The 15,201-nt window shown below is 40.2% G+C and overlaps 1 pseudogene; it reads right to left on the bottom strand.

Annotated features, from left to right (window-relative positions):
- LOC131558413 (chloride channel protein D-like) overlaps positions 1-15,201 on the bottom strand; it is a 78,028-nt pseudogene that overhangs the window by 8,069 nt on the left and 54,758 nt on the right.

Raw genomic sequence — 15,201 nt, 5'->3', positions numbered from 1 at the left:
GGATCGTAACGTCCAGGGCTTTTGTTGAGAGTACTGAATTCCATTTATTTAAATAGGCAAGATTACTGTATGGTGTATCATTGAAATTAACTAGAGCAGCTCTTCAAAAGCAGGAGGCTGGACAGTAAAAACAATCAATGTGCTGACAGACTCTACTCTCTAACATGAAAACCAAGTAATCACACAGGCACTTTGGTATTGCCGTCAGATATTGCTGTCAGCTCCCTAGCCTGCACACCTAAAAATAGTTTTCAAGTCCTTAATGTTCTTCCCCTCCCCTTTTTTCTTCTTTGCTGGCTGAGTTCAGATGAAGCCTTCTAACCACTGCCAAGGGTGTTTCTAGCTTTGATCATACCTGGTAGAATCACTGTTGCCCAGAACATACAGCAAAGGCACAATGAAAAGGAAGGGGGGAAGTTGACCGCGATTCTCTGGTAAGAAACAAAACCCCATTTTTATCTCCATTTATTGCATGAACTTAGCAGACTTCTGCATTTGATTGAGTAAGTTTGCATTCTTGAGATCTAAACTTAGCAATCTCTCCACAACTGTGCCAGAGGGAAAAGGCTCTCCAATGATCTTTCAAACCCATATCAGTTATTTTGGAAGTGCCAGCAGCAAGGCTGTCACAATATTAAGGTAGATATCTAGCTCAGTAGTTAATTTATGAATTAAATGTTTCAGGTCTCCATTAATCTTTAACTTTCCTTTCTCTAAGCTGTTGTTCTGCATCACTACTGGAGGCAAGTACCTCTTCTCTTGCTAATGAAAATAAAAGTATTACCTTATTAATACAGTGTGTGAGGACTCTCTGAACCATGTGCATGCACAAGCCTTGAGAGCAGTGTTTCATTAGTCCCAGCTGGGAGTGCAGATTAAAGAAAAATGCCAGAAACCATACCTAGAGTCTGACATATCTATGATATGTTGCAATGCCTGATATGTTCTGTGGGAAAGGAGATCTATATGCTATACTCAGTTTCACTGAAGTGCTTGGCAGAAAGCATTCCTGACTCACAACAGTGTCTGTTCACTGGACTGGCCAGAGGGGAGTCATACCTAATAAACTGCCATAAAATACACATGCACACACCACTTTGGATCATTGATTTCACTGCTAAAGGATGTTACTGTGTATTACAGCTTTAAGTTTTCAACTTTGTCATATTTTCTAAACTCTGATCTCTTCAATTTACTTTCAGTTATGTGACATTCCCCTTTAGCAGAGCGAAAGCATGCATTAGCTAAACAATGTGGTTTGGATTTAGCGTTCCCATGCATCATTGTGAAAATGTTTGTCTCAGCAATAGTGTCATTATTGTTACTGGGAACAGCTGCTCTACTATATCTTCTGACTGAGGAGAGCAGAGTATCTCCCTTCCCATACCACCTCACAAGCAGGGAATCTAAAGCAGGACCATTGAGTAGAAGTAGTTCTTGAGCACACACTTCTCTGTACCTGGCTTCCTCCTACCACAAAAGAAGCTGAAAGTACAGGAGCACAGCAAAGAAAAGCAGCAAAAGAAATATTGCCAATATTTAGAAATATAAATAAATACAGATAAGATGTTTGGCTCCCTCCTCTGGCAGTTCTTCTGGATCTGGACTGGGGATTAACCTGAGTGAGGGAGAAATCCTCCTCACTCAGGTGCAGCTTTCTGGCAGCTCAGCTCCATTAGACATGACATCCTTTGAGCGAGAATTGGAGCAGGGAGTTTGCTGCTGATCAAGCGGATGTTTAATATCTCCCTTGAGTTTCTGAAGTGGAAAGATGTAGCTCTCAGCATTCTTGCCAGGGCTCCCAGCCCCACTGAAGTCAGTTTCCACGTCCAGATCTACAAGAGTGCTGGAGTCCCGCTGGGTTTGCTGGGAGCATCCCAGCGGCAATGCGGTGCTCTGCAGGCCTGTGCAGCTCGGCTCAGGCCAGCTGGACATTTTTAGGGAAAGCTTACAAAACATATTTGTGTGATTACACAGAGCAGCAGGCTTTAACTCACCTTTCAGAACAAGACCTTCAGAGGTAATTAAGTTTTATTTTAAGATGGATCGAATCTGGTTTCCAGGGTATTAAAACTTTTGAAATGTCTTTGGATGGGAAGCCATGTTTTCAGTCAGTAAATGTTTCTGCAAGTCCAGCCTCTAGTAACATTTTAGCTACATGAAGACCACAGCTTTTGGATGTATTTTAACTTTTGAAAGGATCTTAGATTCCCAGCTTTGTCATGAAAATTTAGTACTGTAAACGCTTCTTTTGTATCAAACAAAACTTAAGTAAGGTAATCACACAGTCAATACACTCTTGCTTTGCATATCCATAACATACAATCATAAAACCATAGAATGGTTTGGATTGTAAGGGATCTTAGAGATAACCTAGTTACACCCCTGCATAGGGATGGACATCTCCCATAGACCAAGGTGGTCAAGGACCCATCCAGCCTGACCTTAAATGCTTCCAGGGGTGGGGCATCCAAAGGTGATAAAACAGTTTGAACAAGCATGGTAAAGTACAAGCATTTTCGACAACTTAATCTTCTGTGTTTTATTTAAATTTCTCTTTGGATTCAAAGTACCTATTTCAATCAACCACAAATGCTGAATTTCCAGTAAACTTGATGGGTGAGAAGAGATGGGGTTTCCTAGGGGAAAAAATACACACAAAAATGCAGACACAATGCCAAAAAATGTCACATCCCCCTACAGAAGTAGCATAAAACCAAGTTTTACCCACTTCTGCTTAGACAGTTATATTCTGTACAGTCTGCTTACCATCAGAGATATCGTGGTTTCTGCATAATTACTTTATCCCAGTCAAATTAAATCAAGCAAAAAAAAAATTTTTCCTTCATCTAAAAGATAGACAAACAGAATACAGAGTAATGGTTAACAGCTGTGTAGGTAAGAATACAGAGGCAAGCACAGGGAATCCAGCCCTCAGCCTGACAGGAGGAGAGTTACGTATGGTACAGATCTGACAGCCTCAGGTGTGAACAGAATGGCTTATTTGTTATGGTAAAATTCCCAAACAGGCTACTCAGTGGTATTTGTCAACCTCGTATTTTCTCCAGGAAAATTGTCTCGCAGCTGTGTTCAAGGCAGAAATTAAGATTGCTGGGCAGCATTCCAGCTCTTACTCTCTTCACCATTTTTCCTCAAAGGACACAGAGGGGACAGCTCCTGGTCTAACAAGACTCCAGCATGCACCTGCTTTACTTCAATGGACACCAGGAGGATTTACCACAGTACGGAAAAGCTGCTCCCTAATTTTCCTTGGCAAAAGTGAAGACACAGGCAAAAAAGGCCACCAACATCAGAACAGTCCCTGGGAAGAACATGGTATTCATCAGTCACAAATACACAGGAAACCTGCATAAAACAAGGAATAAACAACATACCAGGAAAAAAGCACCTAGGTAGAGAACACATTGTCATCCATTACTCATGCCTGTGGAGGGAAGCAATCAGAGGATGCAAAGCATGGCAGCAAAGGTGTTGCTGCTGATCATGGAGTATCATCACCCTCCATGTTATATCCCAGACATGTTCACAGACAGGGAAAAGAAATGAATTACCTACAGCTTTTCTCCTCAAATCCTCCATGTCTTCTGGTTTTACTGTGCTTTACATTATGAAGTAACCTCTGGCAAAGAAGATGGAGCAGCAAAACACAAGTGATGATATGTCTAATCTCTTCATCATGTCAAAGAACCACTTCATTGCCCCACAAGGGCCCTGCACCAGCACATTGTAACATATGTGGAAATTAAAAAATAGCTCTTTTTTCAGATTTGGTCTCACAGAAATTAGGCAGAAGCATAACTCTATCTTTTCCCACTGGAGCAGGATCTGGAGCCACAATCTAGAGCAGCCAAGACAAAAGAGAGCCAAGGGACCTCCCAACAACTCCTCAATATGCATTTACAGCCTCATGCTGTTTCTCTGGCAGAAACAGCCTGGGAAGGAAGGCAGTGGTCCTATCCTCAGGTCACTCTGAAGAATGAATTCCACCTAGCCAGGAGGGCATGTCATTGAGGGCATGACATTTATAGCTCTCAGCAGACTCAGGGCTAACACATTCATAAACAGCTCAGCTCAGCTGCAGTCACTGGGGGGCAACAGGGGAGGCATTTCAGCTGCAGTGAGAAAGAATAGCCTGTTTTGTTCTGATGTGCAAGTATCATCACTACTGTGGGAGAAATGAAGGGGGACAGCCAGTTCCTCAATCCTCTGCGCTGCACACAGTAAATCGATCAACCATCAATGCATCAAGTTCACCACCAAGTTCTGTGCATGCCCGGAAAACCCTTGCAGGGTTCGGTTTGAAGAAGATGTAGCCCCACGTTCCTCAGACTGAACTCTGCAAGGGTTTCCCAGGCATGCACAGAGCTCTTACTGTGGCAAAGTGTCAAATGTATTACTCTAAGGAGATCTTTGTTTTGGAAACTTGCTTCTCAGCTACAGCTTGCTTCCTCTTTAACAGTTTTAAGGCCAAGAAGTTTTCTTTAGTAGTTGCTTTTGTTTTTATTTTCCACTGCTTGCTCAGCTGGGGAAGATAACAGTTTCAGATTTAGGTCACCCATGGAAAAACGTGTTTGGTGATCTCATGTTGATCCCCAGTGGGTAACCATCCAGATCACAAAGAATAGGGGAAAAATCTAGCCCAGCTAGGCAGATCTAGCCCAGCTAGGCAGATCTGGAGGATCTGGGGGAGAGGGGAAGGCACATGTTTTTCTTGAAGAAAATTGGAATATCTACATGTTTGCTACAGGCCAACACTAAGGTGCATTTGTATGTAAATTCCAGCCAACATTGCTTGGCCACCATCCTTGCTTTTGTAGGAACTGGCATTGGCCTTTTTTCTTCAAAGGGTCAGAATCATTCATATGTGTTATGAAACATAACAACACTTCATCCCTATACAGCAACTCTCATTGCTACAGTTTCCAAGTGTGGCCAGGTACTGAATAACTTTTACATTTGGACCAAATTTACAGTGTTTTGTCCATGCTTATTTAATGAGAAAAAAATGGTACAAAAACATATAAATGAGAAACATTATTAAAAAATTATGAGCTGCCACTGCCTTGATGCAAGCTTGGCAGATTGTTTGTTTCTTTCCCTTCATTAGCTTGTTACTCCATTCTTTTTAACGTAATAACAACATTTTTGTCCCAGAGAAGAAAAAACCCAACAACCATATTTGAGAATCAATAATTACATCCAAGGCAACTCTCAACAAGAACATCATGGCAATTATTTTTTACATCTTCCCCAAGCCACTTTTTTAAGATATGTCAGGCAAGTCACACATCCTCCACTGTCACATAATTGATGTACGGGATGGGTAAATAACTTATCACTTTTCTGCTGTGGTCACATCTGGTCCATATGGGATTTCCTTGGGTCCCATGGGGTAAGAGGTTGAACAGCACCCTTCTCCTTTAAGGAGTTCACAGCATTTGTCATCTTGGTCTTGAGAGCTACGTGCTGCAAGAGCTGTAATTTTATGAGTAAGATGGAAAACCTAAACCCTAACTGCTTCTGGTCATGAACACACAAATTCCATGACACATCACATTACTGGAGATTTCTTTAAGAGGATGTCTGCAGAACATTCCTTTCCCAGTGTTGGTGAGAACAGCAGAACAGCAAAGTCACCTGTGGTCCCTGCTGGGAACAAGGCATTCAGAATTCATCATGAAAGTCCTCAAGCCACTGGGCAAACACTGGGGCAAGAAGGGGTGTTGTCACAACACCCCAGGATACAATTCTTGCTCCCAAACAACCTCTCTGTATGTGTTTTCCTGGAGTGAGGTACCGACTAGCCAAAAAAGCTATTTGATTCTTCTTTGTCAACCATTTTTAATATTATCTTGGTTTTATTCAAAACAGTCTAACAGCAGTTCATTTATGCTGAAAGTGACAGGGAAACAAACTTCTTCCTTTATCCCTTTGAAAAAGTTCCAACAGAATGTATCAGCAAAGAGCTCTGAGGACAGAAAACCACAAGCCCACCAGAATTTTCAGGGAGCATCAGCTTTTCTCTACAGGCACCTCTCTTTGGAGTGTCCTAGTATCAGCCTTCCTTTACACCTTTTTGCTTCCTGCTACACCAATTTGCTCTGCATTACAAAGCACAACAGTATTTACATGAACTCTGCATATGCCTCAGCAGCTTGGGCCTGTAAAATGAATTTTGAAGGAACTTCAGCTGTAGCTGTTGCTAGTGTGCTTTCTAGTTTTATTGCTGTGAACAGCTGAGAACTAAAAAAGCACACTAGTTTGTGTTCTATAATATCTTCAGACTGGTACACACGGGAGACTACCACTCAGAAATTTAGATTTTGGGGCCATAGCACATTTTGTATTAATTATGTTTATGATAATATCACTGTGAGAAAGCAAGCATATGTATCATACACAAGTATACAATACTGTACTTATTGATGTCATTACTCCTCCAGGCCACTGAAACTCAAAGAATTCCCACTGTACAATTCTCATTGCAAGAAGATATTTGTCTTCCTAAAAGGAAGACAAACTGTTTCACTTGTCACTGAAGCAAGTTCAAAATTTTTATTAAGTATTCACTCAGCTGCTGGTAGTTCATCCTTGAAAATTTGCTATAAAGTCCTAATCAAATCTCCACCAACGATGCACAGATAGTTTTTTCCAGGATCCACGTTAACAGAAAAAAATACTTTTATCCTTTCTTGCTCACGGGTAGCTCCAAGTGCCATGCAGTTAAGGAGATAAAACCAAAGTGGATAAAAAAGGAACTCTGTACAAGAAAAGATATAGAATACTACAGCCATTCAGGACAAAAGAAACCATGAAAATTATGAAAACTTATAATATTACAAAACAAAACTGGCTATCTGTTTTTATTACATGTGTCCAGTTTTATTGATGTTGGAAACAGAATTCATCGGGCTTTGCTGTGTGAACTCCAATGCAGTAGGAGGTGCATATGCATCTTCTCCTTTTCTCTAGGATACTCAAACTGGAAATTAAGTCACTGCCTCTCCCACTCATTACCCACCACTCAAAGGAGAGTCTTAATATCCCTTCCTAAAAGGATGAATTCACTCTTGCTGTCATATGAAATACAGTACCACAAAAACTTCATTTATCAGGAGATTTTATGTGCCTTTTGAGAGTGCCCCATATGGCAAGGATTCCTTTAGTCTGATTCTTGTTTACCCTAGCATGTTACTTCCAGTGACTTTGTTGCTTATCTTGTCTGTAATATGATTTACGTTAACTCATTTCCTGTAAAAGCATACACTAATAAAATGAAAAAAAATGTGAAGAAAGAGCGGGCCAGCTTTGAATTGGCATGGGAAATGTCATGAGTAACTGGAATCAAATCCTTTTAAATTACTGTTTCAGTGAACCTTTAAGGCTCCAAAGGGCATTTTTCCTTTTTTGTGCTGTTCCCATAAGATCATTTCATTCTTGCTCTTTCCATAAATTCCTGATGCAATAGATGGCCTTGTGCTAGAAAGGACCTGGGTCCTTTCTTTAAAGAACACCTGCTTTTCATGCTAAAGAAAGTAAGAACGAGTTTCATATACATCCCAAATAACCTTCACAAACAGATGCTTAAATAAAAAAAGAAATCATCTGATAAGCAGCCAGAAACATCGCATGACATCAATTTGATACCATTTTTACCTTTTAATAGTTCCCTGGAACACCTCTGCTCGTTCTGGCTTGGGCCTGCAAACCTCTGGGAATCGGCCATGGCTTGTATTTGCAAGGAGCCAAGCCAAGGAGGCAATGTTTTCCTTCAGGTGGGGGGCTCTGACGCCAGGCTCCATGACGTCCCTGCAGAGAAGAGCTCCAGGTTCAACCTGAAAGACACAAAGCAGACGGCCAAAGGATTACTTAGTAAACAGGAAATGGCATGCTGCACCACGTTAGCGTTTGACGAGTTTATAATGTGTTAGTAAATTACTTCAAGATGGAAATCAATCTGCTTTATTTGCAAATGTAAAAAAAAAAATGTAATTACCCAATAAAAGTGCTTATCAAGCATTGCCTTGCTTTGTGTCAGCTACGTGATAAACTCTACCATATGCATGACTTGGTCATCCTAGGCAGGATGTCGTAAGACCCACTTATCAATTTGCATGACTTTTCATGGTAAAAAAAGATTTTTAATCTGAGCTGAAATCCTCTGGAATTCTGGATGATATCAAATAGATTAAAGTTAAGCGCTTTGGAGAAATTCATGCTTACGCTTATCATTGCAATAGGGTTGGTTTTTAGCAGCCGTAGCAGCAGCTAGAAAAAGTGCCCTTTCAAAGATAGTTCACAAATCATGTACAGACATCATGTACAGACTCTTCCAGTATTTTCTAATAATTTTCATGTTCTAGGCAAAGTTTCAGGAAATACGAATATACAAAATTGAAAAGCATGTGTACCCCCTATTTCTGAAAGTTGGGTGAAATGGAAAATAAAGATACTTTCTGCAAAATTTAAGAGTAATTTCTATCAAATTATAGTAGGCCAGAATCTTAAAACTGAAATCAAGTAACTGCTCTAGTTATAAGCTTGTTTCATCATTTCTGTTTTCAAAAAAAATACCATTAATTATTCTGACTATCATCTGGACACACCATAAGCCAGAACCTCCTGGTCAGAAACAGGCTGACACAAACCACAGACAGAGACAACTGGAGCATACATTTGCCCACATCCTGTTTTACCATGGTACCTTTCATCCCTGTGGTAAAAGTAACTCTTTCCATATGCTATTAATTATTGTCCTCCCTCCTGACAGACACGAGGCTGATTTTCAAGCCAGTTATTCTGATGGTTTGTTATACGACCACCTGTCTAAGAGTAAATGAGCTGAGAAGACAATGCACTTCATACGTGGCACCTACAAAGCTGAGGTAAGTTTCTTCTTCTAAACTGGGATGGACTTAAATGAATCCCAAAAAAAATAGTCCTATAGTCATGTGCATCAAAACACGTTATACCCATCCCCAGTTATATGAAACAGACTGCAGGCAATATAAATTTGGAACATCGTCTTATTATAGAGCCACATTTCAAGGGACCAAGAACAAAATTTATGGAAAAAATGAACCTCTTTGAACTGCATTTTGTTTCTGAGTTAAAATGAGAAGCAATTTACCTTGTAAATCAAAGTGGCTGGGTGGAGAATAAACAAAATTTTTAAATCCTCAAGAGATGTGTTTTTTCATTCTTAACCTCATTGAGTTCTACCAATTAATAAAGTACAAGTGGTGAAACTCAAAGGGAACCATAGATGCTCACAAGCTGCTGTCAGAATTGTGCCACTGTGGCTGCTTGTTGTCCACTCCACCAAAGGAATTTCATTGTTCCTAAATGAGTAGATTCCTGCTCATCCTTCACCTCTTTTCCATTTCCATAGGCCAGATAAAAATCTATATTTGCCTGCCTTTAAGCTTTGTCTAGGAATATGATAGACCTAGCACAGTGAACACAATGTGAAAACATGATTAATGATAATAGCTAGTTCCTGAATCACATGAACTATGTACAAACCCTAAAAGGTTTTTTAAATAAGAGCAGTGTGAATACTGTTTCATTCCAGCAATTTCTAGAGTGTATTTCTTAGCAGAAATAAGAGTGTAGATTTTCAGTCTTCTCAACTTCACAATTTTTCTCTGTTGCATGGAAAGCAAATATTCCACGTTATGTAGAAACCTATGAAATATCCTTCTGTTTTGTCAAATCAACCACTTCTAAAAATGTGAGGGATATCTCATTATAAGCTTCTGTGATCTTGGTTTTGTCTGGTATTATGAAGTGTGTGTATTGCCTACATCCACCATACCCTTGCATTATCATCAGTGAGCTTTTGCAGAGGTAAGAGCACACAAAGGACTGTGCTGATTCACTACTCATCATCAGTGACTTTTCTTTCATGAAGTCTTCTGTCTGTCAGTGTAAGGAATAACTTTGCTTTGAGGATGTAGGAAACAAGCAGGCAAAAGAGTTGTTTTATGAAAGACTGTTACAAGGCCAAGGCATCTTCTAAAAGAATTGGCTAAAGAAAGCCTTTACCAATATACTGGTTCTCAGGTAAGCACAAAGCCAGACTGTAGTGGCACTTGTAGGATCATAAGAATCAGGGATTGTTCGAGTCAGAAGGGATTTCAGCAGTTCTCTGGACCAGCCTCCTGCTGAAGGTGGGCTCCACCATGAGCTCAAACAATGTGCATTTCTTCTGTCAGGTCTTAAGGACTTCTAAAGCATGAAGCCTGTGCAACCACCTCGAGCAGCCTGCGCCACTGCCCCAGTGTCCTCATGGTGGGAAGATATTTCCTCATATCCAGTATGAACATCTCTTTTCAACTGGTGCCATTTTTCCTTGTCCAACATGCCCCATTGTGGAGACCATGGCTCCACGTCCCCAATGGTTCCCCATAACTATGGGGGTGGAGAGGAGGGGACACACTGTTAGGGGCCTCCAACCCCGTAACTATGGGGGTGAGGAGGAGGAGGGCACACACTGTTAGGGGCCTCCAACCCCGTAACTATGGGGGTGAGGAGGAGGAGGGCACACACTGTTAGGGGCCTCCAAAGCCACCTCGTCTCCAGGATGAACAACCCCCAGTTGTGCAGCCTCACAGCATGAGCGGTCCAGCCCCGACCATTCCAGTTTCTCAGCATCTGCAGTTCTGTTGAAAGCATACTCCACTGTCTCCTCCAAGTCATTTATGGAAAGGTTAAACATTTCTAGTGATAGACCCTGCAGTACTCCCCTTGTTAGGCCTCCAGGCAGTGCATGTCCCACTAATCAGCACCCTCTAAGGCAAACCACCCCACCAGATATTTTACCATCTGGCTGTTCAGCCTCTAGACTGAAGACATTGGATACAAGAATATGGTGCAAAACAGTGTCAGAAACTTTGCTACCCTTCACAACCACAAGCTTGCCCAAAAGCTTCCCAAAGGACGCTTTGCTCAGCTGGTGAGTGCCACTGCTGCTGCACGCTTGTGTTGATGCAACAAAGGCCTTGGTTTTGAAATGCAGTTTCAAGCAAGAACATTTCATTTACCATGCTGGAAATGCCTTTTTATGGAATAATGCAGGGTACTTACATTTGGATTTTATCAAGTAGGCCTGTCTTACTTTAATAAATTTACCTCAAAGAGAGACACAGAGCTGTAGCCACACTACAAAAATAGATCGAGTGTAAATTTTTCTTTTATAGGACATGTAAGAACATTTTCTCCCAAAACATAACTCACTATACTAGCATAATGTGTTAAAGTACTAAGGCTATTTCACCAAAGTTATGATATCCAAGTTTCAGGTTGCTTTCAAGACCACATCCATGGGACTGGATATAACATGGAATGAAGACAATCTGCCTTATGATGTAACTGAAAAAATCATTTGGTAAGAAGCCAGTATTCCTGAATGGCAAACTGTCTTGAAATGATTCATGAAAATGTAGTTCAGACCCTGTTGCTGTTAAATCAAATGGAAGTTTTTCCACTGAAATAAATTGTTAAGGATCTAACCATAACAGATCTAATCATAACATGGAGGTTTCCTTAGACAACCTGCAGTACAAGGGAGCTTTTCTTCAAATAGATTTATTCCATATTTTATGTAAGTTTCAGATTATTAAAAGGACTTAAAGGTGGGTGGGAGAGAAGCATAATCCTAATTCAAACACATGACAAGGATTAAGGTGCATGAGAACACAGGCAACACTGTTTGCTTGGATTTATTCACAGACTTTCCTTCATCTGTTTTAGGTTGATTCTCCCCTTTTTTTCTTTCTGCACTGAGAATGTTTACTCATTGACTCGCCACAGGCCATCCTGCTCAGGACTGCTCTAGGCTTTATTTGGGCTTCTTGTAAACCACTGTTTTACTGCCCTGACTGACCACTGCATCTTGTATAAATAGTTCTCAGGAGAATGTTTTGGGGGTTGCTTAATACTTGCGGTGGTTTTTTGCCTGAGTATGGTTAGAAGTTTAAGCAATTAAGAGGACAGGCTCATTAGCTAAGGGGAACTTCTCAGGTTGGACAATGTTAAAATTGCTTACCTGTGTTATGAACATTGACAAGTACTATTCTGTTCTAGTTTCCACTATTCGTGCATTTTCTGAGATTAGAAAGTTCTTTTTTTAAAATACATTTCATTTTGCTGGAAAAACAGAATATTCATTCTAATATTGAACAAGCCACACTGCTATGATGACCTGTAGCTGCTACTACATTATAAATACAGTTTATTTATTTATATTAGCTTACTATCTATCACCTTTCAAGTTACCCCATTATGAACAAACTCACCACATCACAGGAAATTGCTTACATTTAAATACAAATTCTTTTTTTCCTTGCCTTAAAAGTCATAAAAAAGATTTCTACATACTTGTCACAGGCACACCAATTTTCTTTTCAACATTTAGTGAAAGACATTTAGTGAAAACAAACTATGAAAAAGCTTATCCAAAAATTACATGCCAATATGGATCTCACTATGTAAGAGAATAGTACATAAGTAGTGCAAAAATGTTAATCATGTGCAGATGACTAAATTCAGTAATTTTTCAAGTAAGGTGTGTGAAAAATAAAGGTTTTTTTAGCATGTTCATAGAATACCATTGAGATCAATAAAGGGAAACAGAAAAGCCTATAAGACCTCCTTACACTGGAAAAGAACACCACTTTAATTAAATTTAAAATTGATTTGCTCCACACAGTGCTAGCCCATGAAATAGACACATTTAAGCTGATTTAAAGTTAAATTAAACCTATAAAATCTCTGTGTGCTTTGATGTAAGTGCATGCATGCTATGATGTGCTTTTGTTTAATTAGCTCTATTGAAAATCACTCTTCAGTGGAACTTTGCACGGCAGACCAGGCCTACGACTCCTTGCTGTCTCTATTTTAGTTGACCACTAAGCTAAGTGAGAAATCCTTATGGCTAATTCAGGAGCCAGAAGTTTTTCAGGGTTCAGACTCCCTTCAGAATATCTACAAATATTTACATTGACTGTAAGACAACAAGCTTCCCAGCATTCCCTGATCCTGGCTCCCTCCATATCCTTAAATGAGGGGACAGTTAGCTATTCAGTCTAAAGCCCCTTTGGTAGAACAGCACTTAGTGTGAAATGTGTTGTTTGGGTTAGCTGAATGTCTCCCTGTCACTTATTTCCCAGAGAGGATTTGAGAGTTATATGTGTTTAACTACTGTACACTAAAGAAAAATGGATTTCCACAAGGTCTCATAATCTGCTGGTAAATTGTCTCTCTCTAATGCTTGAAAAATTGCATAACAAAACGAAACAAAGGTCAGAGATTAAAAAGTCTCTGTGTTTTGGAAAAAAGATGGATTGGGACAAGGAGGATGAGATGTGGGAAAGATTGGGAAAATGTTGAGTGTTTGGAGATTTTCTTCCAAGAGTTTGCTTTTCTACTTCTTTACCTTTTTTTCCTTCATTCTTATGAAGTTTTTCCCAGCAGCACCATCAGTATAAAATACTGCTAAGTGAGAAGAACAGCAGCTCCTACCCACTTTGTATAGATGCAGTTGTTTATGCAAGGGCATTTAGCTACAAATAAATGAATTAGCATGTGCATGTGACCTTGGGATAAACAGGTAAAGGATCATGGAAGTGGATCCACATGCTTGAACTATCAAAACATCAACTTAACCACTACAGCCTCAATTCCCCACCTGCAAAGCCATAGGTGAAATATAAGAGTCATAGTTCTTGACTAAGTTTTCACACTACATGTCCAAAAACAAAATACAAATTGTAATTAGCAGCCTTCATTCGCCATGTCAGTATTTAGGGGAGTACAGGCATCTAAATATTCAGAGCTATTGACAGTGCCTGCTCACTGCTTCCACCCAAACCTGAATGCATCTAAACTCAGTTGGTGTTTCTGTCCAGAACTGAGCATTTCTCCACGTGATTAGTAGCAGGTGTGGAAATGTCTCATTTCCAACAAGCAGCTGTCTGGCGCACATCTGGTCTCACCAGCTCTGCAGGTCCAACAGAAGGTGCTGCACCATGACCACTGAAGAGTGGCATCCAGCAGACATGGCCTGTAAAAGCCCACTTTTGGTAGAAACATCAGAGAATCCAAAATAGATTCTCACCTCAGCTGTGGGGATTGATTATGAGCCCTCACCTGGGATCTCCAAGACACGGGGGATGAAGCAGCACCCAGGTTCTCAGGGGCCAGGAGCAAACACCCTCCTGCCAAGGCTGCTCAGCTGAATGGTCAGGAGACAAGGAGCCCTGCAAGTAATGCAGAGCCAGCTCAAGAGAGAAAATCTATGAATATGTGTAAGTGTCCACAGACAGAAGGATCCAGTGTCAGATTAGCTATCTTGATGTCCAATGGGCTAATCCTAGAACACATTGCTGATTATTACTTTATTAAGAATGGCACTGATTCAACTATCTTTGTGTTTTCCAAGTTATTATCTAAGCCTCTACTAATCTTTTCCAAAAACAAAAGGGTTAAGCTTGTGTTAAATCCATCTGCCCTGGCATTATAACCAATGAGAGGTGAAGAAAGTAATTTCTCAAAAAGACACCAGTACAAGCTATCTAAATTCAAAGAAATATTTCAAATAAACTTCCATAGGAATGGAGAAGAGAGAAGTGAGAGAAGCAAGTAAATTGGGCACTAAAATAAATGCCTTGTGAATTTGCTTATAACCAAAGAAACAGGGAAATGCATCTTCTCTGGATGAAGCATCGCAGAGCAATTTCCAAGGGAAATTCACAAAGTACTAAGCTGGCTTTTGCAGTTTGAATGCAAAGACATGATGAGTTTCTTAAAAACGTATGCCAAAAAGCCTAATCCAAACTGGAAAGAAGAGAGGAAATCTCCTATGAGACAGTTTTTATAAAAGCTTCATTCAGGGCCTCCACCCTCATGTACTGCACCAGCCACCTTAGTTTTTCCACTCTCCTTGGTCCAAGAAAGCACCGACTAGTATATTAAAAATTCTGGCTTTAAAATGTTTGGGAATGGACAGTGACAGCTGTATCTGTTTTAATAATCACAGGCACAGATTATCAGCTGATGTTTTAGTCAAAATGGGCATCGAGATTTAGGTCTAATGGATTACAAAATGAGTAAACTAAAGTAACACAGATGGAAAGAAAAAATATAACAAATATTTCAAATTTCTCAATCCCTCTGAAA

This window comes from Ammospiza caudacuta, chromosome 1, assembly GCF_027887145.1.
Source record: "Ammospiza caudacuta isolate bAmmCau1 chromosome 1, bAmmCau1.pri, whole genome shotgun sequence".
Lineage (NCBI taxonomy): Eukaryota > Metazoa > Chordata > Aves > Passeriformes > Passerellidae > Ammospiza > Ammospiza caudacuta.
The sequence above is the reverse complement of the archived record's forward strand: the minus strand, read 5'-3'. Positions and strand labels throughout refer to the sequence as shown.